The 27,074-nt window shown below is 45.9% G+C and overlaps 1 long non-coding RNA gene across 1 annotated transcript; it reads right to left on the bottom strand.

Annotated features, from left to right (window-relative positions):
- Window positions 1-72: 72 nt before the first annotated feature.
- Window positions 73-21,766, bottom strand: LOC103886357. The gene is made up of 3 exons (XR_002523418.2): window positions 20,609-21,766; window positions 19,051-19,087; window positions 73-2,687 (listed from the first exon to the last, which is right to left on the bottom strand). It is a non-coding gene; the product is annotated as an uncharacterized LOC103886357 (long non-coding RNA).
- Between the last annotated feature and the right edge of the window lie 5,308 nt (window positions 21,767-27,074).

Raw genomic sequence — 27,074 nt, 5'->3', positions numbered from 1 at the left:
AGCTGGCAGCCTAGGAGTGAGTTATCTGGAAATATAGGCTGTAAGGTAGGTAAATGGTAGGTAAATGGTAGGAGGTAGCATTCAGAGTTTATTGTTTCAGAGGTAGAGCAATTGTGAAGTATCCATGGTGTACCATGGGGTGGCTGGACTGGAGAGGCATACAAGGGTCATGATGGAGAAGATGAGGAATGTGTAGGTCATCAGGGGACATTGGAGTTACTCAGAATGACAGCAGGAGGTGAAATGGAGGAAGAGCCTGGAAGCCGGGGACTGGTGCCCTTGTCCTGGGGGAATATGGAAATGTGACCTGGAGGTTCATAGGTGAGGGCATTGAGGGTGAGGAGAGGATAGAATAAACAACCTGTGTTCCTTCAGAAGGAGATGGGCTCTTGGACAGACTTCATAGGTTGGTGGCCTGAAGGCAGCAAGGACAGGAAAGGGATGGGCATGCTTCCAGCTCCAGCCAGATTGCCTGCAAAAGGACAGCTGGAACAAACCTTTCTCCACCACCTCCATCAGTTCTGCAAATAACGTATTATATATTTCAAAATAGCTAAAAGAGAAGGTTTCGAATACTCCTACCACAAAGAAATGATAAATGTTTGAGGTGATGAATTTGCAGATTACTCTGATTTGATCATTACACAATGTACACAGGTGTCAAAACATCCATAATGTACACCATAAATATGAGCAATTATTATGTGTCAATTTAAAATAAAATAAATATATTTAAAAGCAGTTCCATTTTCAAGCCAGCCTATCTGAGCCCCAGATTGGCTTGCTTTGGGCTCCCTGCCCTCGTTCTGGCCAGGCATCCCACCCGTCCTTCCTGAACTGCTCTGGGAATGTCTCCTCAGACGGCCAGAGCCAGAGGCTCCCGTTCCTGTCTTCACGGGCCATCTTGTAGAACTGCCTCACAAGCAAGGCAGTCTGAGGCCGACAGCACTTTGGTTTTTCAGTCATTCGACCCTTCCATAGATTCTAGGTGAACTGCCTCACACCAAATTCAAGTCTCCTTGAATACAATTGAGGAAAGCTCTCTTGTCACATTTTACTTTCCTTTCCTTGAAAGTACAAATTTTATTCTCCCAGTTTTTCTATATAGGATATTTTCTCCAGTTCCTATAAAACCAGTTTATACATGCCTCTGTTTGGCCATGTAAGGGGACGTATATTACACACACATATGGAGTTCCCAACAACAAAACAAGATTGTATTTTTCTCCTCCCAAAAAGTACATACAGAGTCTTCATTGAATAACATTATCCTATCTGTAGTAGAAATAAAATAAATGGTGATAATATGTAGCAAAGGGATCCAGGTTTCCAACACAATGATGTCATTCCTTTCATATACTGTTGGCAGCAGACAGATTGCAACACATCTGTAATCTCATAGAATACTTTCAACACCTTGAAACATAAACCCTTTTCTCTGTTCATTTTAGCTGTGTGGAACAGAATTATTTGCAAAAACATCATCAAAATGAGTATCTGTTACAATATCGTTTTGTGATAACAGACATGTGATACTTGTTCTTTGAGCCATGCTGTGGTCCCACGATGCAGACAGATTTGGGGAGCTAAAATCTGACTCTCTTCTTCCTCACTGTCAATCAGGGCTTCTCAGCATGATGGATCCAACTGCCCCTTTCCAGTCCCTCAGTGCTTCTAACTTGCTGCCCACTATACCTTGGCAAGAACTGATGATTTTCAGAGAAGATCCAAAATATTAGTAATATTAATTTACAACAAATTCTGAATCTGGGCTCCGGTTTGAGAGTCTAATGCTCTGAGACGTCCTGTGCCTTTCAGGTGAAGTAAACACATGGGCTTTGTGGAAGCATTTGCCTCTGTTCAGAGAACTACTTCCTTTTATTTCTGGAACATCAGTGCAATCTGTACGGTAAGGCTGCGGGAAGAGGGCCCCAGGCACCTGAGGCTGCACCCCATTTTATCTGCTAAAGTCATCTTCATGCATGTCTACACTGAAGTTCCCAACAGGGGGCTGTAACAGGCAGGTATATTATTTGACAATAACAATGATGCCTGAACTGCCTTCATTATAATCAGTAACTCCTGAGTGATACAATGTTACCAATCATTTCTCTTTGCCCAGAATTCTCTATTCATAGCCATGTGTAATTCATATCTATATGAAAATTTTCTGAGAAACTAAGTTGAAAGTTTGAAATGTGATCTACTAAGGGTGGTCCACTATGGCTGAATTCTGGACATCAAAGAAGAAACAGGGCATTCTCTCATTTAAACATGGCCAGGGTTCCACATTCCTGCAGCATTCACCAGCTTAGTGCTGACCATTTACTCTTTCTCTCCTGCCTTTTCTACCTCTGTATTGGGTCCTTTTTACCCCCCCTCTGAAAAACACCCATCCTTGAGTCTAGTTCCAGTTCTTACCATCCTGCCCGGGGAATAGCTCAAATGTCACCAGGGAAACATCAAGACACATATAATTTAAAGAAAGCTGGGTTAAGTTTTGTCCATGCACATAATGAAAATGCCCGTAGTGCTCCAGGTACACATGATGCTGGAAGCACTGCCTACCTATCGGGCAACTCAAGACTGCATGGTGACTTCCGTGTCATATGCCCTTGGAAGGAGTCCAGCACAGCCCTCACAGGAGAAAGCCACTTCTTCATGCCACTGAGCTGCTATTTCCACATCTGAGGGACACAGGAAGAGCAAGATTAGTGGTGATCTAACCTGAGCCGTTGGCCCCAGTAACAGATGGGCTTGTTGCTTTCAAAACCCAGAATACATCTCTCTTTAAACACAAAAAGAAGTCAGAGGTAAGAATCCCAGCATGAGCTACCTTGAGGCAGAGTGCAGAGGCTGCATGAGTGGCTGGGGAATTGGTACAGGATAAAAAGCTTTTCCTCTCCCTCCTTGACCTCTAAATGCTCCAGCCCTTAGAGTAAGTGGCTGAAATGAACTGACCTTCCCTTATGCCTGGATTCTCTCTCTTTAACCAAGAATGCAAACAGCCCAATCTACCTGCTCTGACCATTAGATCTTAGATTTCCTCATGTGAAAGATACTTCTTTTACTAGTTTTAGGAAAGGAATGCTCTTAAACTTTTTCTTTGGCTTTGGAGAAACTTCATTATTTTCTGGGACATGTTCCCATCCTCCTCCTCCCATAGGACATGCCTCCCTTAATGGCACCCCCTGGGTCCCACCTCCTCACGTAACAGCCTAGGAGGCAACCGCTAACCCTCCTTCTCCTTCAGCCTCTCTGCCCCACCTGCCATCAAATCCTGTGAAATCTGTGTTTACTCTATCCCTTCCTACATCCTCTTAGCTGAGGTCCAGAACTTGACCTTCACTATTTGCAATAACATCCCCGTCCCCAGTCAAAATCTCCAGCACTAGAAAAATATATCTGTTTCCTGCTTAAAAACATCTAAATGGCTCCCTATTCCCATTGAAATTCACTCAGTGCAATTTCACTAACATGAATTGAGCACCGATGATGCGTCGGGCACTGGGGTAGTGTTGGGATGCAAAGGCGAATGAGGCATAGTCTGAGCCCTTCAAGAGTTCACAGTGAGACAGGCACACAGCGGGGTATGGCTTCCTAAGAAAAGTGCCAAAGTAAAAGAGAACTGTAAAAACATTTTGGAATTCTGGGGGCCAAGAATACTACAGAATATGGGAGATAGTTGAACGAAGGCTTAATGGGTGAGTAGGCATTTGTCAAATGGACACTGATGAAAGGGATGCTGAGGGGTCTTTCAGGGAAAGGAAATGGCTTGGGCGAAGCTGTAGAATTATGGTCATCTACGGCATTTGGGGAATAAGCAAGTGGGGTGATGTGAGAGCCTAGAGAATGGGACCCAAGATGAGATCAAGTCTGCAATCCTTAGGAAAAAGCACCAACCTGTGTATCAACCACCTGCATCAGCCTATGTTCTTGTCTCACCTCTAGCTACTCCTTCCACTCTACTGCAGTCCCAAAGTCAGTCAGTCTGTCTCTGTCCGTTTGTCTCTCTCTCTCCCTCTCTCTCTCTCTCTCTTCCCCATGCCTCAGATCTAACTGACTGGGTACTTGATCAATGGCCTACCCTAAGGAAAAGGGATGACCCCAGTGTGACCCCCACAAGAACTCAGAGGGAACAAGCGCAGGTCCTCCATGATCACCACCTGGAAGCCCCTGAATGGTTCAGGGTCTCTAAATAGGTAATAATTGTCCCTGGCCATCACTGTCATGTGCCACATTCACCATCTTTAGTAAAAGGCCATCTAAATCAGGCCAGAGCACAGCACTCTGTCTTGGCTGCTGCACCAGACAAAAAAATAGTCAGCCAAATAATAAAGCCGATCAGAATGCATCCCTCTTCCATGGCTCTATCAAGGGGCTATGGAAGAGCAGAAAGGGGAAGAAATGTCCAGTCTTGTTTTCCTGAGACACTAAAGGGAAGCCTGTGGACCTGAAATCAGGGGCATCTCTCTTGGGGTGAGGCATTCCACAGCCCAGGGATGACATCTAGTGACAATGCCCAGGCTCTCTGAGCATCCTGGAGACTTATCCTTTAGAACGCTGGCTGCTCAACACTCACTAATTTGGCATAGGAAACTAGGAATGGACAGCAAAGGGTGTTGGCCCTGATCACAAGGTAATTCATAATCTCGCCGGGTAGATAAGGCCCAGGAATAGCAACAAGTAAACATGGCAGCATATAATAAGGTGCCCATCTGGAGGCCATTGCAGTAACTAAGATCTTCAGACAGTAAAAGTCATGTTAGTGTGGACTGGGGCCATCAGGGATGGATTCAAAGAATAAGTGGATGGGGCATGAATTGAACCATAGAGATTGGGTGAGATTTGGACAATAGGAAAGAGGGACAAAGTGCAACCCAAGGGGAATAATATCAGCTAAGGCACAAATGAGGACACCTAGCCTCTTAAATTGGGAGACACCTTGATGTTCATCCATCCAAATTCTTAGCTACTGCAAAAATCCTTCTCAGCACCTTGACCATCCAACTTCTTAATTCAGTGCTGTAAGAGTAAGAGGCAATAATTAATGGAGGGACTGTATGACAGACACAAATTCCTCTCTGTGCTGCCTCTCCTGGTAGTGACACCTTTCTCCCAGTGACCAGCATCCTAAATCTTAAAATGTCCTGCCTTGTGACTCAGAGGACAACACTTCCCTAGACCCTGTATCTCAGCAAAAATGTACTCCCCACCCAGGGCGACAGCTTTGCCCTGCAGGAGAGAAGCAATCAGTTCCCATCCTTGGCATCCATATTCATGGAGAATTGTTCTTGCTCTGACCTGTAGCCCTGATTGGGAACTGAGGCTGATGGTCCCCAGAAGTGCACTTTAGGAATTAGCCCACAGCCATCTGCCTTTCCTCCAAGCAACTCAGGCCCTGGGAGGGATGCACAGCTGTTTTCATTGCAGTCACAGAGAAGCATGAGATCGGGCAAGGAGAAAGGGAGGCGACACCTTTCAGAGCCAAGGCTACTCCCAAGAATGTTTGAAGGTTATTAGTGTGGTTGTAATCAGGCTATTAGCCAAATGCAGATGGAGAATGAAGTGGCTTTGAAATTGCTTTTCAGAGAAAGCAGAGTCTGTGTTGGTGTACTATGCACATGATCTCTTTCAAGCAGCTCTTCAGCTTCCTACATGGCCAAGATAGGACTCAGGTCTCCAGCTAACCACAGTCAGAGGTATTCACTTCCCTGGGCCTCAGGAGTGAGCAGGATCTGCCAGGAAAAGCCCTGCCTTCAACGTGGTCTGCCTGCCTTATGAGAGCAAGTGCAAGCCATGAGCCACCTTCTCATATTCAGTCAGGGTCCAGAGTCCCTGCAAGGGTGGTTGGCTCGGGAACACTTCTCTTTAGTTCACAGGCAAGTAGCCTCATTCTGCACTCCAGGGTTGGCAGTGTCCAGTGCCCAATGCCACGCATGACCATCCCATCCCCTTCAGGCTGTTAAAGGGGAATCAGTAGCAGTCTCATGTCTAGGGGCAGCCTCTTGAGGAGAGAGGGATCCTCAGAGTTCCCAGTAGATAAAGCCCCCTGCCCAGCTCCTTCTGGGCCACTTAGTGGATCCAGGCCTTCTTCTTCAGAGGCTACAGGAAGAGGAAAGTATGTTTGTACCTGCTGCTGCTTGGGGTTCCTTGTCTTAGTTCATGGCACCCCATCTATCCATACCTCCAGGGCTAAGGTTTGGCTCTTATCTTTTCCCTCATCTGCCTCCATATCCAATCAGTTGCAAATTCTATTTTTATATCTTTCAGGCCGACTACATTCCTCCTTCCCCACTGCCACTCAGGTTGATTCCAGCTCCCATCACGACAGCTCAGCAGGGCCTTCTGCATGCAATCCAGCCCTTTTCAATCCATTTTCCACACTGCAGCCAGAATCATCAGAAATTTCAGGTCTGATCCTGTAATGCCTCTGATCAATCCTTCAGTAGCTCTTGTTGCCCTTAGGATGTGTGTCCAAATGCCTCTCTGATCCCTTGCACATGCTTGAACCTAGCTGCTGCCACACTGAAACTACCTGTGGTGTCCCAGGGGTTCTTCTACTCTCACTAGCAGCCTATGCACATGCTGCCACCTTTGCCTGGAACACTTTCCCTTCTCCCCCTACAAAACCAAATCCCATTCTTCCTCCAGAACTTGACCCCAAGAGCCTTCTCTCTCTAGAAACCTTCTCTGATTCCTCTTCCCTCCAAACTTGGAATAAGGGTCTGTCTTAGTCTGTTTTGTGTTGCTATAACAGAATATGTGGGGCTGCATAATTAACCAATAAGAGTTTTATTTAGCTCATGGTTCTACAGGCTGGGAAGTTCAAGGGCATAGCCCTGGTTTCTGGTGAGAGCTTTCCTGCTGATCACAACATGGCAGATCAAAGGGAAATGGACACATGCGAAGACACAAAACCCAGAGGTATCCTGGCTTTATATCAACCTACTTTCATGGGAACTAATTTGTTTCCTAGGGAAAGCAATCCAGTCTTGCCAGAGGGAGAACTCACTACCAGGAGAAAGTGCCGAGCCATTCATGAAGGATCTGCCCCCAAGACCTAAACACCTACCATAGGCCCTACCTCCCAATGCCACCATATTGGGGATCAAATTTCAACATGAGTTTTGGTGGAAACAAACCATAGCAAAGCACAGCAGGGTCCCCTCCATGAGCTATTACAGTGTATTAATCTGTAATACTTATCTCCCCTGCCTGCCTGTGGGCTCTTACAGGGCAAGAATGCTGTTGTACTCAACTTTATATCCCCTGTATCTATTACAGCATGTAGCAATAACCATTTCAAAGGTATTATATGATTAAATTCATGGAAAAAAATGGAAAAGGCTGTAAATTGCCCAAAGGGGCAATAGCTTGAGGTGAGCATAACTGAAGATTAGGATGGCAGAATCACACATGCAAAATAGATGGCAAAATCACATATGAAAACCAAATATGCAAAACTGAGATATGTTTTCAAATGGAGTACCTGTAGCTCAGGGTTTCCCTTACAGTTTTGGCTGGTGTGTTCCACCCAGACCCATACAATCAAATGTGTTGACTCTTGGTTCTGTGAGTCTTATCACCGACCCAAAGAACAACATCTGTTCATTAGCATGTAGTGTAGCCTGACTAGGTATTGGATGAATGACATGGCTATGATGCAATGACTAGGGGAATAATCACACCCTCCACCCTGTCTGGTTCATCATGGTGTGGTGATCTTAGGTGTCAACTTGACTGGATTAAGGGAAACCCAGAGAGCTGGTAAAGCATTATTTCTGAGTATGTCTGTGGGGGTGGTTTCTAAAGAGATTGGCATTTGAATCAGTGGACTGAGTAAAAAAAAAATAGCCCTTACTTTTTGTGGGAAGATACTGTCTAATCAGCTGAGGGCCCAGGTACAAAAAAGGGGCAGAGGAAGGGCAAATTCATTCCCTTCTGGAACTGGGACACTCTTCTCCTCTTTTGGACGTTAGAACTCCAGGATCTCCAGCATTCAGACTCTGAGACTTGCACCAGCAGTCCGCCGGGGTCTCAGGCCTTCAGCCTCAAACTGAGAGTGACACCACCAGCTCTCCTGCTTCTCAGACCTTTGGACTTGAATACAGCCATGCTACTAGGTTCCCTGGTTCTCCTGCTCTCAGAAACCTGTCATGGGACTCCTTGGCCTCCATAATGGTATGAGCCAATTCCCCTAATAAATCCTCTCTCATATATCTATATCTCGATCTAGATCAATGATAGTTGGCTGGCTAGATAGATAGATAGATGGATAGATGATAGATGGATAACAGATCCTATTGGTTCTGTTTCTCTGGAGAAAAAGTGAAGGAAGGCTGATTAAATCACAACCAAGTCACAAAGTGGAAACTGCTTCCCTCTGGCTCAGCCTTCTTCTTGGGTCAGCTTTTCTGCCAATCCTTCTTGATGCCCCAGGCCTTACCAGGTCTCTTTTATAAGCTGGCAGATGTGTTCAATGCAATGCTGGCAAAATGTCATACAGGTGGCCGCCCATATGGTGCCAGTTTGGATCTGACTCCTGGAAAAAATTCTGGAAGCCCACTCAGTCATGAAGGACACCCGCCGACTTCCTGCACTGGGTCCAGAGCTGTCTGCTCATGGGGACACAGGTGGGAAGCAGGTGTTTCACATAAATGAACCACCCTCTGCTAATCACCACCAATCAAGCCAGTGGTGCAGGAGAAAACAAAATGAGAAAGAATCATCATCCAAGAGGTGAAATGAACTGGTGGCCAAGGAAGCAGGGGGTGCATCTGGATTTCCATAACATAAATGGTCATATTTCAGACAGGTTTTGCTTTAGAGCAAGCCAGAAACTCGGAGACAGGAAATATGGGCTTCAGATTTCATTCCAGTGGGTACACTGTCTGGGGTGTTCAATCTAATAAATTTAATCTAATAAAGACCCACAATAGCCAAAAAACAGATTCACTTAGCCAGTCATTCAATGTATATTGAACACCCATGTCCCAGGCATCACTCTGGGAGCTGGGGACAGATAGAATGGTGAACAATTTTCACAAGATCTCCCTTTTTACAGATTTATATTTCAGACAGGGGAAGACAGAGAGATAAACACATACAAAAATGTCAAGTAGTAATAAGTACTATGCAGAAAAGTAAAAATGGGTGATGCAATAGGGACTGGATGGCTACTTTAGATTGGATGGTCAAGGAAGTCCTCTCTACAAAGCTGACATTTGAAGCTAATGACAATCTGAATGTCAAGGAGGGACCAGCTAACCATGCAGGGGTTGGGAGAAGAGCCAGTGAAAAGGCCCAAGGCGAGTCAGGTTGATGCTCAAAGGCAGTTGGGGATAGCAGCAACCTGACAGTGGGTGATCCTACAGAGAGTAAAGCGCCAGCCTCTGCCATGGGATGAAGTCATCACCACCTGCAGCTGAGAGAGACTGGGGAAAGCAGGGATTGACAGTGACTAGCTCAACAATATTTACCATCAGGATACTTAGAATTATCAGAGGGATTCACACCAAGACTGTGCTTAATATTGCATCATGGAGTCAGATAGGAAAGCCAGGTTTTTGGAAGTTGGCAGGTTGAGTCAAGGTTAAAAATGAAGTAGGCAAATATAAGAGAGGCTGGAGCTGAGCTATGTCTGGAGGATTGCATTGAACCAAGCCCAGGGTGAGCAGGGCTAGTGGCCATAATAACCCAATGGACCAGGAACCCAAGATGCAGTCAGGAGCCAGATGCAAAGACAAAGACCAAGAGACCCAAGCATTATGTTGTATTCATTTCAAAAAAATTTGATACATGCTTCTGATTGGAATAAGGGCCAATTTAAGACAACCAACCCCAGAACACTAATGACTCCCAAATCTATACTTTCAGTCTACACATTTCTCTTGAACTTTAGTCTCAACTCTCTGAAAGTCTCAGGAAGTTCAAACTCAACTTTTCTAAAGTTGAACTCACAATCTTCCTCCCATGCACTCCAAATTACCTCCTCTTTCTCTGTTCTGCAAATCAGTGAATGATACCACCATCTACACTCTTCTCAAGCAAGGAGGATAGACATTGCAGGCATGAGTTTCCTGAGAAGCAGACTCCAAGATGGATGTGAGCATAATGAGGTGTATTAGAAAGAGCTCTTCAGATCCCACCTGTAGAAGGGAAGGGAAAAAAGTAGGTTGGAAAGAAGAGGAAGTTGAGCTGCAACAAAGTCTCAACCAAGGCCTCATCCAACCCCTCTGGGAGCTCTGAAGCAGGGATGGCTCTTCAAAGTTGTCTTGAGTTGGGTTGAGGAGTCTGGAATATAGATTTTACACCCAAATGTTGACCAGACCTTGGATGTGGGCTATCCAGGAGGGCAGTGTGATCTTGGACAAGATGCTGTCTTCAGCCAAGGGCAGTTCTCCCAGGAGCTAGAGGAATAAGTCCTTTGGTCTTGAGGAGTTCTGAATAGCACATCAAAGCCTCCACTCAATCAACCTTAACTTCTTTTCCCATTGTCTCATCCTCATTATCCCATGAGGTATGAGTCCTGAGGGGCTACCTTCTATATACTTCTCCTATCCATCCTGTTCTCTCCTTCCAAAATTGCCACTGGTTCAGGTCTCAAAACTTCTCACCTGGACAGAGTCTTCAATCTGCTCTCTCTAGTCCTCTCCAGTCTATACTCCATATGACTGTCGGAATTATCTTTCAAAGACACAATCTGAACACAGTATTCTACTGTTTAAAACTCTTCCTTGGCTGTCTTCAGAATAAAATCTGAATTCCCCTCTAGATAAAATCTGAATTTCAGATCACAGAATTACAGATCCTTCATGACCTGGCCCCCACTAACTCCTCTGTCCTGATCTATCCCCACTCTTATCTCTGCACTCAGCCTTTTTGCATAGCTTTGTGTTCCCTGATTGCTATGACTTGGATATGGTCTGTTTGGCCTCACCGAGTCTCATGTTGAAATTTGATCCCCAGTGTTGGTGGAGGTGCAGCATGGTGGCAGGCATTTGGGTTGTAGGAGGGAAGACCTCAGCAATGGCTTGTTACCATTCCCACAGGTTTGAGTGAGCCCTCACTCTTAGTTCCTGAGAAAACTGGTTGCTGAAAAATGCCTGGCACCTCCTCCTCTCTCTCTTGCTTCCTCTCCTTCCCCTTCTACCGTGAGTGGAGGCAGCCTCAAGTTCTTGCCAGAAGCACATGCTGGTGTCATGCTTCTTGTACAGCCCACAGAACCGTGGGCCAAATAAACCTCTTTTCTTTATAAATTATCCAGTTTCAGGGATTTCTTTATAGCAACACAAATGGACTAAGATACTGATCCTTTCGACACAGGGCACTTTGGTCAGAAAGGCCTCTTTAATCGCCACCCTTTCTGACCTTTCGTGCAGAGCTTATTCTATCCTGAAACAATATACCCAACACAACCCATCTCTACTCCATCCCGAAACATCTTGGTCTCCAGCATCTCAAATGGCCCGATGCTTTGTCTACCTTACCCATGACACAGTAAGATTTTTGAGAAGAGAGACAGTATCTTATTCTTTTTAATATTCCCAACTACTACTTTGCATTGCCTGGTGCATAATAGCTGCTCAGTAAATATTTGATGAATAAATCAATCAGTCAACCAATGAGAATAAGAGGCATTAGTAATATTATCTGAATATTTAATACTAAAACAAGATACTCGCATGAACTCACCTACTGAATAGGAATATAATCCCCACAAAGAATGGACAGATTAAATCATCATACCAGGGTAACAGCCCCCGGAGAGTGTTAGGACTGTGTCCAGCTGTAACAGCCTTTTGTCTCCAAGCATGGTTTTCACCTATGCTGAGGGTCAGCCATGTATGTGTGCTTCTGGTAGCTCATGGGACATGTTCATGAATGCCCATGATGGCTTATCTAACTCATGCCAAGCCCCTCTAGCATGCCTTCCTGGACTTAGAGACTGAGAACTGAAAACCACATCCATTTCCAGCCCCTACATGACTACTCTCCACATCCATGGGAGAATTGGAAAATGGGACTGAGTAGTGTGAGATGGCAGCCATATAAGGGGAGATCAGAACTGGTAACTGAGGTGTTTAGTTATTGGGGGAAGCTGTGATGGTTCTATCACCTCGCCCCTCATCTCAGAGACAATGAGGTGGGTCCAGGGGGTCACAGCAGTGGGTTTCTGCTCCAATAGTCATTGGGCATTTCTCCTGTCCCATTTCCTGATGCAGGTAAAATCCACCCGATAACTTATAATAAATTCCTTTATCCTTAAACTAGCAAATAATTAATATACCCACTTCCAAGGAGGCCTGAAGAGTCTCCTTGGAAAGGGTCCAACCCCGAGGGTAGTAGGAGTCAGCTGTGATCAACTTAAGCCAGCAGCAAAGCCTCCATGATCAGCAGGAAAATTCTGCCCCTCAGATTCAACCCCTGACCCAGCCCATGTGAGTCCTATCCAAATCTCATTCAGAACAGGAGAACTGTCAGTAAAGTACAAAGAACTGTCTATTAACACTATGTAAAACCTTAGGGCACAACCAGCCCTGCTTGGCCACCCTGAGACCCTGCTTGGCCACAGAGAAAGATGGATTCTACTCCACTTTGCCTCACAAATCCTGCAGCTTTGACATCCCGAAAGCTTCCAACAACAGGGAGACATCATCAGCCAGTAAGAGATGGCAGTGCTTGACCAGATGTCTGGGGGAGGCTCCAGAACCTGGGGAGCCTCTAGCTAAAGCAGCGGCTGCAGCAGAAAGAGGCGGCCCTTTCAGGGAACTTGGGTACAACTCTCCCTGGGGACTCCCAGGAATACATGGGCACAGAAACATGTTAGGGTACAGATATAAGACATTACCTAGGGACCCCTATAATATTGGGATGAGCTCTTATCTGGAAGTCTTTGTGAGATAGCCCCCGGGGGTTCCCAGAAATACTTGAGAAGACTTGTTTGTGAGCTCACCTGTGGGACTCCTTGGGGACTATCATAAATATTGTAAAAGGGTCTTTCATTTGTGAGCATATCTGAGACATGCCCTAGAGATTCCCAGAAAGACTTGGGAGAAACTGTCACTCCTGAGCTCATGAGAGACGCCTCTGAGGACTCCCACCTCCGTATGCAAGGACTCGTTGTGAGAGTATGAGCTTAAAATACTGGGGGGGCGGGGGGGCTTTGCAGGAATTAGATGTTCTGCATGATCAATTTGAGGCAAATTCTAGTGAAATTTGAGAATTATAATTCTTGTGACCTTCTTTTGCCCATGGGCCTGGGGCATTTATACACTTGTCTTAATGACTGAGAGCCTCACCCCTTCCCCCTTCTGAGTTATGAGTATTATTTAGGTCTGGCAATTCTTTTGTTGAGGTTGCTATCAAAACTTGTTGGCCTGGAGCCATTTTGACCCTGTCTGGTGACCTCGCATGTCACTGTTATGCTCCACTAGGTAACAAAGTTACAGTTGAACTCTCAGAAGGCAAGTTTCTGTTCTTTCTTTGGGGCACCCCCTCTTTGTTGTCCCCTTGTTATTTACAGAAAGAAATGGGAACTTCCACAAACTGGTTGGCTTGGGTGAAGAAAGGAGTGTGCAGGGGAGATGGATGGTCATGTGCAGGGCCCCTGGGTGTCCCAGGTGCCCCGTCAAGCCAGAACCCCCTCTCTCTGATCAGCTGCCAGCACCCCCCTACCTCTGTTCCAACACCAAACACTTCTACCTGCTGCAGCTCCTTCGAAGAGTTGGGAAGCGTGCCTCAGAAATCCATTTGAGAACAAAAGACATGAATAAACCATTCATAGAAGAGGGAAAATAAATGCTGAACACTTGGAAGGATGTCCAACTACACTAATAATTTAAGAAATACAGTTTAAAACCAACTGCCATTTCCACCCATTAAATCAGTATTTAAAAAAATAAAATAAAGATATCCAGAGCTAGCAGTTGGAGTGGAAAGTGAGGTTCTCACCTGCTGCTGGGGGCACTTAAAATTGCTGCAAACTTCAGCTGGGCACCATGGCTCATGCCTGTAATCCCAACACTTTGGGAGCCCAAGGAAGGTATATCACTTGAGCCCAGGAGTTCAAGTACAGCCTGGACAACAGGTGAAACCTCGTCTCTACAAAAAATACAAATATTAGCTGGGCATGGTGGCACACACCTGTAATCCCAGCTACTCAGGAGGCTGAGGCAGGAGAATCACTTGAACCCAGGAGGCGGAGGTTGTAGTGAGCTGAGATAGCACCACTGCACTCCAACCTGGATGATGGAATGAGACACTGCCTCAAAAGAAAAAAAAATTGATGTAAACTTCTTGGGAAGCAATATGTCACTATATATATATCAAAAGCCCTTAAAATGTTCTGCCCTTTGACCTTGTTATTCTGCTTCTCTGTTATTCTATGCTAAGGAACAAACCAGATTTCTGTGAGAGGAGATGCATTATTAGAGCAGTCACAAAAATGGAAACATTAATGTCCAAAAAAGATGAAACTATTAAAATAATAATACATCTATACGCTATAATGTTAACAAACTCTAAATATCACGTTTCCAAACCAAGTCACTATACAAAGAATTGCTTACCATACAGTATTAAGTGGGGGAAACACAGGGTTCAGAAACACACAAAGGGACTATCTGACTAAAGACTCAACTCCAAAATATAAAACAATCTCACGAGTAAATAAAAGGATAACCTAATTAAAAAGTGGCGAAAGATTTGAACAGGCACCTCTCAAAAGAAGATATGCAAATGGCCAGTAAGCACATGAAAAGAGGCTCAACATTAGTAGTCATCAGAGAAATGTAAATTAAACCGATGAGATCCCACTACACATCCACTAGAATGTCTAAAATTAAAAAGGCCAACAATACCAAGCATTGAAAGATGTGGAGCAACTAGAACTCCCATTAATTGCTGGTGGGAGGTTAAAGTAATCCAATGACTTTGGAGAAGAGTTTGGTAAGTTCTCATAAAGTGAAACATCCTCTTACCACGTAACTCAGCAATCCTGTCCTAGGTATTCAACCAAAAAATAAAAATATATGTTCACAAAAAATGCTTGAATATGAATAGGCATCACAGCTTTATTCATAATAGCCTCAAACTTGCAACAACCCAAATGTTCACCAACAGGTGAATGAATAAACAAATTGTGGCTCATTCATACAATGGGATGTTACTCAGCAATAACAGGAACAATACAACAACCTAGAAGAATCTCAAAAACATTACACTGAGGGGAAAAAAAAGCCATAAAGACGTACCCATCATAAGTTCCCTTTATATAAAATTCTGGAACAGACAAAAATAGTAGTCACCTGGGGCTAGGTGAAGAAGGAGAGGCAAGGGTCAAAATAACTGTAGAGTTGATAGAACAAGATTAAAAAGATAAACATTTGTTGCTTGCAGCAAAAAGTAACCAATAAAGGAATTATAACCATTTGGGAGGCGGGGATAGAGGAGCCTATAATGAGAGCAGGAAGTCTAGCGGATAAGGTCCAACACTGATAAGCAGGAAATGGTGGTAAACCCATGTCAGGTGGAAAATACAGAAAGACATAACCACCAGAAGAAAAGACCAGAAGGGCTAGAAGACCAGCTGTCTCTGAGGATCAGGACTGGGGAAGGGAGACAGGAGGCAACAGGATTGCTTTTCATCCTAACCCCCCTGTCATTTTTATTAACTATACCATTTTCATTTACTATGTGCACTTATTATTTTACCAAACATTAAAAAATACATTTAAAACAACTGTGCATGGTGTATGGGTACCAATACTGTAAAACATATACAAATAAATTCATACAAAAAAAGACTTGAAGGAAATACAGTCATTGTCTGGGTGAAAGTTTTATGATGCTATTTTGCTCCTTCTTTATACTCATCCTTTTTTCCAAATTTCCTGCAATGGGCACGCATTATTTTTATAAATAGGAAAAACCATTATATAAAGAAGCAAAATTATGTTAAGAAATACATTTTAAATGACATTGGAAATGAAGTGAAGGAAACAAAATTGAACATAAAAGTAAATTCAATTATGTAAAACAACATACATGAAACTAGAGACATTTAAGACAATATTAACAATAATTATCTTGGAGGTGGAATTATGGCTGATTTTTTTCATCTTATCTTTCCTTTTTTCTAATTTTTTTTTCCATAATAACTATTATTAAATCAGGATTGGCTGGAGAACTAAATTTGATCTCTCTATTGGCTTCAGACCAAAATAATAATGTAATGTCTCCGCGTGGTACCAGGCACCTAGAAAGCCCTCCACGAACACTTGTGGCATTAAGGGAACTGACTGTAAATGAGGTTTACTGGTGACTGCTTCTAATTGAGCCCGTTCAGCTTCAGTCACTCAATCACAGCATTTGCTTGGTGCCTACTGTGTCCAGTGACCTGCACAAGAGACTGTGTGGGTGTTGGAAGCAGAGGATGCAGGTACTCTGACCTTGTTGTGTGGCAGACCAGTTCGCAGAAGAGAATAAACATCCACACATAAAAACAGTTGGAAAACATGCCCAGAGACAACAAATGGATACATCTAGCCTGAAGGGTTGGGTATCCTGTCCCGGCCAGCCCCACCGTGGACATCCTTGGTGGAACCAAGACGGCAGCCTCTTCTCTCTACTCCCTCTTCTCCCATCTCAGTAGCCACTACCCCTTCTGTGACGCTAAAACCAACAGAGGCCCTGGAAAGTCAGTTCAGTTCCTCTCCAGTCCCAGGAGGGGAGAGTCCTCCAAAATGTCCAAGACAAAGATGAATAGCAACAAACACCTGGGATTCTTTACCATTTGACCACACTCAACTCCAGGAGGGCTGGGCTTCATCAGTCATTCCATGGGAACAAAGAAGCCAATAAGGAGGAGAAAGGGAAAGAGCATCCTGAGATCTCTCTGGAAATGCTCTCTACGGGAAGTCTGAGAAATCACCAGTGTGTTCTCTGGCCACAAGGGTCCATCTCTCCACCATCGGACAACAGGCAGAGGGAGAAGTCACAAAATTTTCTGATGGTCCAGCCAAATTCACCAGTTCCCAAGAAACTCTCAACAAGAAATACATGGAATGCACATGGGTGCATAGTATGATCCGTATTTCAAGCGTTAGAACATTCCATGGCTGTTCCTATCTCCACCTGCAATTCCATTAAGACCAAAGGAAGTGTAACAAGGTGTTAAGCTGAAGGTTTGCCTGAGAAACCATGATACAATAGACATGACATTCCAATGTGCCAGATGATGCACATTTTCAAGGAAAGAGCTAAAAACTTATTACAGAACTCAAGCTTATCACCCACACCTACATTGAGGGTATAAAGTGGTCTGGCTTTTCAAGATTAAGGGAGAAGATTTGTGAAGAAAATTCATCTGGAAAAAAATTATTGATGTGCTGTGGGCCTCACCCTTTCCAAGAAGGAGAGTGAGAGGTACCTGTCACTCATCTCAAATCTTGTGAAAGGGGCTTCAGGGAGACCACTCAGAAAGCTTGGTACATGTCTGCTGTGATGGGTGGACACAGTGGACTGTCAGGGAGGGATAAGTTGCCTGGCTGCTCCCACTGTGGAAGAAAGGAGATGTTTCTGCAGCCTTAGGACTGACCTACAAACTCTCAGAATGTGGCTGGGCAGGGATACCTGAGAGTGTCCCTTGGACCAGTTGTAAGCCAATGGTACAAGGGAGGGCAGATATGGTAACAGTGGGCCCTGTCCAAGAGGGGCCACTTCAAGGGGTGAGCAATCCTCAGCAAAGAAAAGCTGAGATGATTTCCAATACCTATGAGTTGTGGGCATGCTGGAGGGGTGGCCACCCTGGGTAAGGAAGCTGCAGTAGAGGGCAGAAGGAAGGACTCCTAAGGACCCACAGTCATACCTAAGAAAGAACATCAGTTGCCCAGAGGCCATCTTTCCATGCTGCCAGTCAAGTAAGGCTTCAGATCTGTGCATCTTAGCTGAACATCCGCTCTGAGCAGAACTATTCATAAACTTTGACTCTAAGATTAATTAGACTCATGTTTGCCAAACAAAACTGATCATACGAGTTGCAAGAAATGCAGCTTTCTATGCCTCATTGCTAAAGATCCTGGAAGTCTATGTTTTTTTGTTTTTTGTTCTGTTTTTTGAGATGGAGTCTTGCTCTGTTGCCCAGGCTGGAGTACAGTGGTGCGATCTCGGCTCACTGCAACCTCTGCCTCCCAGGTTCAAGCAATTCTCCTGCCTCAGCCTCCTGAGTAGCTGAGATTACAGGCACATGCCACCATGCCCAGCTAATTTTTTTGTATTTTTGGTAGAGATGGGGTTTCACCATATTGGCCAGGCTGGTCTTAAACTCCTGACCTCAAGTGATCTGTCCGCCTCAGCCTCCCAAAATGCTGGGATTACAGGCATGAGCCACCGCGCCCGACAAAAGTCTGTGTTTTTATATCCACTGTATAACCCTTATGATCTGCTGTATCTAGAAGACAGGAATCCAGTCTAGTGTTTCCCAAACATCTCCAGTGATTTCTTTAAAAAAAAAAAAAAAGAAAATCCTGGGCCACCCCACCTCTTCTTAGAATGTCCAGAAGCTGACATGTTCAGGAAGCTGAATCCCCCATGTGATACTTTTCAACAGCAAAGTGTAGTTCATTTTGTGCACCCCCTCATCCTGTGAGAGGAAACTGAGGGTTCACCAGAGGGGTAGGGGGGGTGGGTGATTTTCCTAAAGCCTCACAATGGGTTGGTGGTGGGAGCGGGACAAGAACCAAGATCTCTTAACTCCCAGGACAGTCATTTCTATCTCCCCACATGCCCCAAAAGGTAGTGTGGGCTTATGAAACATCCTTTAATCTTCATAAAAGGCAAGTCTTCTATGAGGTAAGTATTTTGACCCTTACTTTACAGAGGAGCCCAGAGCAGGTAAAACGGCTTCTCCAGGGTCCAACAACTCAAACATAGTGGAGCTAAGATTCAAAGCAGAGCCCTCCTGCCCCACACTCGGCATCCACTGCCTCCTCCACCACAGGACCTCTCCCAGTTCCCAGCAGGCGGCCTCATAGAACTCAAACTCACCTGTGGGGAAGCTCGTCCACTTTCCTTTAGTTATAGACTGCAAAAGAAATAAAAAGCCTAGGTTAAAGTGTTCCCTGGGGCAAACTCCTGCACAAATCTTTAGCTAGCTGATTGCTTCCCCAGCCTTCTAGAAAGATCTTAACAAGTTATATTTATAGTTGACCCAGAGAGCGCCAATGCTCTCCTTCTTTGGGCTCCAGCACCTCTATCATTAGACTATCACCATCATACCCTGACTGTGGGCAGAGTGGGAATTTTAAAACTTTTTGCTGGTTACCCGAAAGCCTTGATAACATTACACCATCTTTCACTGGCTGTGCAAAGAGAAAACCACTTCCTCGCTCTCCTCAACGGCTTGCATATTTAAAAGTTAGTTGCCAAACCTCAGTTGTGTTGAATTAATTGCCTCTTCAGCTGACCTCTCTTCCTCTCATTCATGGCGGGAACAAGCAAATGTAACCAGAGTCATCCTGTGCAGAAAAAGCTGCCTTCTCGGGTGAGGACGCCTCACAGTATGGACACCACCACAGGGTGACTTCTGAAGGCCACTCCCCTGGACTCAGTCTCTGCCCACACATTTTCCTTTTCATCCTGAAGGCCTAAATTCTTCTAATGTGTCCAGGCCCAGTCCTGTAGCTAGTGGTCATGCTTGAAAGTCATCCAGAAAGAGTGCCTGAGTTGCCCTTAACAGCCATATTTTCATAGTCTTTGCTAAGCATGGTGTCTCCCATAAATGATTCATGGGGGACTCTAAGTGCATTCTATTTTCTAATAACCATCTCTGTCTGCCAGTTCATTATAGATGAACTAAGATACGGACGAGTGGTAAACTCTTATGAAAGATTACCCGCCGTGTGCCCAAAATGACCACCCTGACCTTAGCAATATTAATCCCTGGCCCGATTTTGCTGAATGTGTCATACGCATCCTCAGGTCACTGGAACTAAATACACTGATTCAGTGTATTTTTCTATCTATATTAAGCAACCTGTATGTATAGTTTAATTATGAGCGTGAACCTTTGTATCCTGGAACTCAAACGTAAGATGAACTGTCCAAAGATCATCTAATCCACACCCTGCCTCTCCAAAGGCACTGACTAAATCATTTCCAGCAAATTCCTGCAACCTCTTGGTTAAAAAAAAAAAAAAAAAAAAGAAACACCTTAACTCCAGGAATACAATGCCAAACCTTTTTCTGTAATCTATGTCGGTGCTTAGCAGGTTTTATAAAGGTCCTCATGCTGTTGTGATGGATTTCCTCCTTTAACTTTAGGGTGAACAGAGAACAGCCCACCAAGTGAATAAGGCTGATTTACCATCAGTAAATCATGAGATGGTGCCTGTGTTTACACTTATACTCTCCACCAAGGATCTGTTTATTTAATTGATGGCCTCTGCCTTCTTTAAAGGTTACTCTGGTATTTAGCATGGTGTTGAGAGAGCCTGAGAAGTGATAAATTATACTTACATTTACCCTTTTCCACACCACCACCATCATACGGTTGCAAACCCCTACAGTCTAGACTCCGCCCATTTGTGCTGCTTAAATCACTTACCTCTACGGAAAGCCACAGGTGACCCCCACTCATCGCCAAACTTAATGATCTCATCTTGATTCTGATAGGGCTTGAGCTCTTTAAAACATTCGTGTGAGGAGCACTTGAAGGAACCAGTGTTGTACAGCCTAAGAAGACACTCAGGGGAACAGAATACCAGTGTTCTGATTTGCTTAGAATGACCCTGTAGTCATTTTTCTATTGCTGCTGTAACAAATGTAGTGGCTTAAAACAACACAAATGTATTATCTTTCAGTTCTGAGGCTCCAAAGCCCCTAAAGTCAAGGCGTCGGGAGGGCTGCATTCCTTTCGGGCTCTAGGGAAAAGCCACTTTCTTGCCTTTTGCATTTTCTAGAGGCTGCCCACATTTCTTGGCTTCTCACTCCCTTCCATCTCCAAAGTCAGGTCTTTCTCACATCCCATTACCCTGATGCTGACTCTTCTGCCTCCTTCTTCCATCATTTAGGAGCCCTTGTGATTATGTTGGACCCACCTGTATAATCCAGGCTACTCTTCCTACCTTAAGGTCAGCTGATTTAGCAACCTTAGTTCCACCTGCAACCTTAATTTCCCCTCATCATGAAACATTACATGTTCTGAGGATTAGGACATGAACATTTTTGCAGGGCCATGACTGCAGCCCCTAACTAGTAGAGTTAGGGCCAGTAGACAGGAGTTACTGAAAGTCCAATTTCAGTCCAGCAAAAAAAGTTCAGGAAATGAAGAACTTGTTAATGGAGCTGCCCAGAGGAAGAATTGACTACCTTTGAAGATACCCAATCCCTAATTCTTAGAGGGTTTCAGGAAAAGAGCCACTTCATCATAACTAAGTGGTTACTACATGCCAAACACTCTGATAAGCACTCATCCTATCTTATATCTCCAGCTTCATGAGAGTCCTGTTAAACAGCAGTTATTATTTTAGACAGCATAAACATGGTGCTCAGAGAGGCTCAGGTGAGCTGCCCAGCTCTGCCTGGTATTCACTGTGTAAACTTAGACAAGTTACTTAACCTCACCAGTCCTCAGGTTCCTTATCTGTAAAATAGGTAGAATAATGAAACCCATCTCAAGAGATAGAGGCCCCATCTCTACTAAAAATACAAAAAATTAGCCTGGCATGGTGGCGGGCACCTGTAGTCCCAGCTACTCAGGAGGCTGAGGCAGGAGAATGGCGTGAACCCAGGAGGAGGAGCTTGCAGTGAGCTGAGATTGCACCACTGCACTCAGCCTGGGCGACAGAGCAAGACTCCATTTCAAAAAAAAAGAGAGAGATAGAGGCCGGGTGCAGTGGCTCACGCCTATAATCCCAACACTTTGGAATGCCGAAGTAGGTGGATTACTGGAGGTGAGGAGTTTGAGACCAGCCTGGCCAACATGGTGAAACCCCGTCTCTACTAAAAATACAAAACTTAGCTGGATGTGGTGGTGTACACCTGTAATCCCAGGTACTCAGGTGGCTGAGTCAAGAGAAGCACTTGAACCCAGGGGGTGGAGGTTGCAGTGAGCCAAGATCATGCCACTGCACTCCAGCCTGAGTGACAGAGTGAGACTCCATCTCAAAAAAGAGAGAGAGATAATTGTGAGAATTAAATGTGATAATAATAGCATAGAATGCATTTGTTTATTGAATATTATATGAAATATGTTTAGCATGGCATCTGGCTCATTGTAAAGGCTCAGTAGCTCTCACTGTAATTCAGCCTAGTAGGGTGTAATGAACTCCTTGGGCATTTGCCCAGCACCTGGAAACCCCCAGGAGCCAGGGCTGTGGGCCTCAGACAGCCACGTTTCTCCTATGTGTCTCTGACCTCTCAGCCATGACTGGTTGGACCAGAAGTGAATCTTTTCATTCAAGCTGAATTAATAGCTGTTTTGTCCATGTAATTTGGAATCAGGCTCCTGACAGACATTTTCAAATTGACACATAATTGTCCATATTTTGGGGGTACATAGTGAAGCTTTGATATGTACGATGCACAGTGATTAGATCAGGGTCATCCATCATCTCAAACATTTATCATTTTTTTGTGCTGGGCCCCGCCGGACACTGGACTCAGCATTTGTGTGTTATTTTTCCTGGACTTGGATGCTGTGGGACATTCATTTTTCACTATGTGCACTGAGAAGCAGAGAAAAATCAGCCCCCAGAGAGAGAGGATGGAGGCGGTTGCCCAGAAAGGAGCTGAGAAGAGAGACGGAGGGAGCCAGCAGCTCTCCACAACCTCCTTTCCTCCCCTCCTGAACCCACCCCATTCCTACTCAAGGGTGTTGAGACACCTGTGGCCTCCTAAAATGGCCCTCTTTCAATTTCGTGGCCTTGAGTGGGTGTCTGTTATTTACAACAAAAGAGCCCCAGTGCACAGGTGTTCACAAACATTTGCAGACCAAGGGAGCTGGAAGGAAACCTGCAACCCCTCTCTTCTTTTGCCCCTCAGAGGCATTGTGGGGAGAAGTTAGGGAGCTCTTCCAGGTAACACTGAACCATGACAGGGCCAGGGCCAGCACCTAGAACCTCCTGGCTGCTGGAGTTGAGCTCTGCCCTCCACCCCTGGCTGTCTCTAAATCTGTTTCTTCAGCTCTATTTCCAAGAGTTTGAGAGGTTGACATGACTGAAAGGGGGAGTGGAATTGGGGACTAGGAAGGGTCCCAGGGTCTTGGAAAGATTTCAAAGGAATTTTCTCATTGAGAGACCAAAAAGCCCATTCAAGAGGCTAATTTTGATGCAAGATCTGGAGCTCTTCCAGCAGCACCTGGATCTGCCTGAATGATGTAGGGAGAGAGAAGACAGGCATCTATTTGCATATATGCAAACAAGGCCTTCCACAGCTGTCCAGAAGCCACCTCTGCTCAAAGCGCCCCACTCGGCGGCTGGGGACTTCTTTCATCTGTCTGCTCAGCCTCGGAAGACAGAGAGACAGGCTTGCCACAGCTTCCCACCAAGCTGACAAGGGCACAAGAGTCATCCTGACACCCAAGGGCTGGAGGAGCAAAGAGCTTACACCTCCCCAAAGCCCTGGCAGGAGCAGGCAGCCAGACCCGTGGTCCAGGGTTCTCTTTGGGAGGACTTCTCTGTGCTATGCCAGCAGGAGAGCCACCACCCTTCTAGGGGGCTTTCTATATCTTCCTGTCCCTGGCCCATTCCTTCTCCCCTGCTAGGACTTCGGTCTCCTCTTCCCTCAGACTGAGCCCATTCTGGGGAGACAGAAGAGACCAGGCAATTGGTCTGGGCACTGGGAGACCCAGCGCAGCCACGGGATTCTCTATTACCCTAAGCAAGCCTCCACCTCAGTTGTCCTCTCCCATAAAATTCAGGGGAGGGGGCAGGAGGGCTAGAATTCATACTTTTAGCCAAGAAACTCTTTCCCCAACAAAATTTTAGATGGAACACTACTCAGTAAAAGTGATGCTGCTCTGGTGGGAACAGCACTGGCTGGGTGTCATCAGCCCCTTGCCCCATCCCATTCATCCCATGGTGCCCCGAGGCTTGTCAGAGCACATTTTGAAAACCACTGAGTTTACTGACTCCTAAGATTCCTTCCTGCTGCCAGAGTCTGCAATTTTTTTTTTTTTTTTTTTTTTTTTGAGACAGAGTCTCACTCTGTCGCCCTGGCTGGAGTGCAGTGGCGCCATCTCGCCTCAGTGCAAGCTCCGCCTCCCGGGTTCATGCCATTCTCCTGCCTCAGCCCCCTGGATAGCTGGGACTACAGGTGCCCGCCACCAAGCCCGGCTAATTTTTTGTATTTTTTTAGTAGAGATGGGGTTTTACCATGTTAGCCAGGATGGTCTCGATCTCCTGACCTCGTGATCTGTCCCCCTCGGCCTCCCAAAGTGCTGGGATTACAGGCATAAGCCACCGTGCCCGGCCAGAGTCTGCAATTTCGAAACCAGTCACAGTCCCTGATGAGAGCGGGGAGCGGGGAAACAGTGGGCCTGACGAGGGACTGATAAGATTTTAGTGGCAAGCCCTGAGACCAGCCTCTGAGTCCTGTGGGCTAACACAGCCCTCGGGTTCATGTTCCTGGAACTGCTCTCAGGAAAATTCTGGCAGAAGCCTCAGCTTCCATCCACACCTGTCCTGGCCCCAAGGCCTCAGGGGGACTTCTAGAGCCAGGAAACCTCCCCTCTGAGGGCAGGGAGGGAGGGCCTGCCCCTCCAGTGGGCCCTGGGCCTCCCTCTCTGCCTATCATTGTCATTGTGTCATTGTGTGCTTCTCCTTTCCTCTCCTTCCCCTTCTCCCTCCTTCTTCTCCTTTCTCTCCCTGCCACACACACACACACACACACACACACACAGAGTCAACTTGTTACTGCCTTCACTCTCTCCCCCTCTGCCCAGCCCAGTCCCGTGGACCATGGGAAAGTACACGAACAATACCTGAGGAAGGGGATCAGGTATCCTGGCCGGGCACTGGCCTCTACAAAACACACAGATGGCTGCTCCCCAGGCGATTCTGGGCTTTCCTTTCTTGCCCTCCTCCCTCCCTCCCTCTCCTCTCTGTCCCCAGCCCTAGGCCAGCTCCCAGCACCCCTACTTCCCTGACGAACATCCTTCTCCTTCCATTTGCCCAGGATGGCAGCGAACTAGCCTCAGACACAGGAAGTCGCACCCCCCTCTAGGCCTCAGTTTCCTCTCTTCTGGAAAATGAAGGGTTGCACTGACAAGGGGTGTTTAAGCTTTGGGGATGTCACATATCCCTTTGAAAATCTGATGGAAGCCAGGCAGACACACACACATGCACAATTTTACAGACAAATTCAAGGAGCCCTGAAGCCCAGCCATGGTCTAGAGAAAGGCTACCCAGGGATCTTGTCCATGTTCATGTTCTGAGTCTGGCCCCTGGCCGGGCTCCTCCACACCATACCAGCTGCACCTCCTCATTCCCTGGGCCGGAGTCACCAAAGGAGTCACAGGACAACCAGCCAGGCCAAGCAGCCACCCTCACTGGCCATCCCAGCTTCCCAGCCTCTCCCCTGCTGCCTCCCCACCACCAGCAGAGGGGCCCTGCTCCCTGCACAGCTCCCCCAACCTCCCACTTGACTGTAGCCCTCCCCTGACTGCTGCAGCTGCAAGAAAGGCAAAGATGAAGGGGGGGAAGGAAAGGAGGAGGAGGAGGAGAAGAGGGAAGAGGAAGAGGGAGAGGAGGAGGAGGAAGAAGAAGGGGAGGAAAGGGAATAGGTCCCTCAGTAGGCAAGGTACAGACCAAAGGAGCTGTAGCCTCTAGCCCTTCATCCTAACCCGAAAGGGGGCTCAGCCTGTCCTAGGAGGTGTGGTCTACAGAGCACCCACTCACACACCCTTAGCATAAACCTTGGCCCAACCTGGCCAGCCTCCCACCATCATAGCCAGCAGCAGGCTCTAAGCGACAGAGCCCACTCTGAGAGCCAGGGACCTCCTTCACCACCCCCACCCCCGAATCTAACCCACTCAGAATAGCTCCCAACCTTCCCCTGCTCAGGACCCTTCGTGGTGCCCCTGTCACTTCCAGCAGAAGCTGCTGCTTCCCCCATTCAAGGTGCTCCAGGTTGGACCTCAGCCCCAGGCACTCGTGCCTCATCTTCTAAAACTTTCCTGAGGAAATAAGTTCTGCTGCTCTATTGCACAGGAGGGTGACTATGGTTAACAATAACGTATTGTGTATTTCCAAAGAGCTAGAGGAGAAGATTTTGAATGTTCTTAACACAAAGAAATGATAAATGTTTGAGGTGATGCATTTGCTCATTACCCTAATTCAGTCATTACACAACACATACAGGTATCAAAACATCACACTGTATCCCGTAAATGTGTGCAATTATTGTGTACCAATTAAAAATAAAATAAAACTCTCCTCCATACTGACCAGCCTGGACTACTAGCCACATTTTCTTGTCTCCACATAGGTGCCTGACATAATCCCTTTCTTCCTCCACCGAAACCACCTAAGGTTCAAATTAGCTCAAATGCCACCGCCTCTCTGAAACCTTCCTAGCTTTCTTTCAGGTTGGAAGCACCCTCGCCTCTGAACTCTCATAGCACGATGTCTGGGGGTGCTTGTGGCCTTTACCACATTCTCCTCAATTTCCACAGGTAAACTTCAGAATCTGAGATGATATTGCTATTACTGGGAGCCTGTTGTGTGCCAGATACAGGGCCAAGGGCTTTACCCGCGTTGCCTCATTGAATCTTCCCACAAATGCAAGCTAGAAGGTGGCTATAATTCCCTCCATTGAGAGGAAAGGAAAAACAGGCAAGCCACATTTCTATGACTCCCAAGCCAGGGTACTTTCCTATGCCCTGTTCTGCCACCTAAGTTTCTTGAGGAAACTTACGTCTTAAGGGTAGGAACGTGTTCACCTTTTATTCTAGGACCAAGTTTTTATTGCCATATCGGTGATTACATGGTTGAGGAGAGGATGGTAGAAGGATGAGAGAGGAAGAACCATATGTGCCATGCACTATACACATGTGATTGTGTTTAATCCTC

This window comes from Papio anubis, chromosome 7 (genome assembly GCF_008728515.1).
Source record: "Papio anubis isolate 15944 chromosome 7, Panubis1.0, whole genome shotgun sequence".
NCBI lineage: Eukaryota > Metazoa > Chordata > Mammalia > Primates > Cercopithecidae > Papio > Papio anubis.
This window is presented reverse-complemented; position numbering and strand designations above follow the sequence as displayed.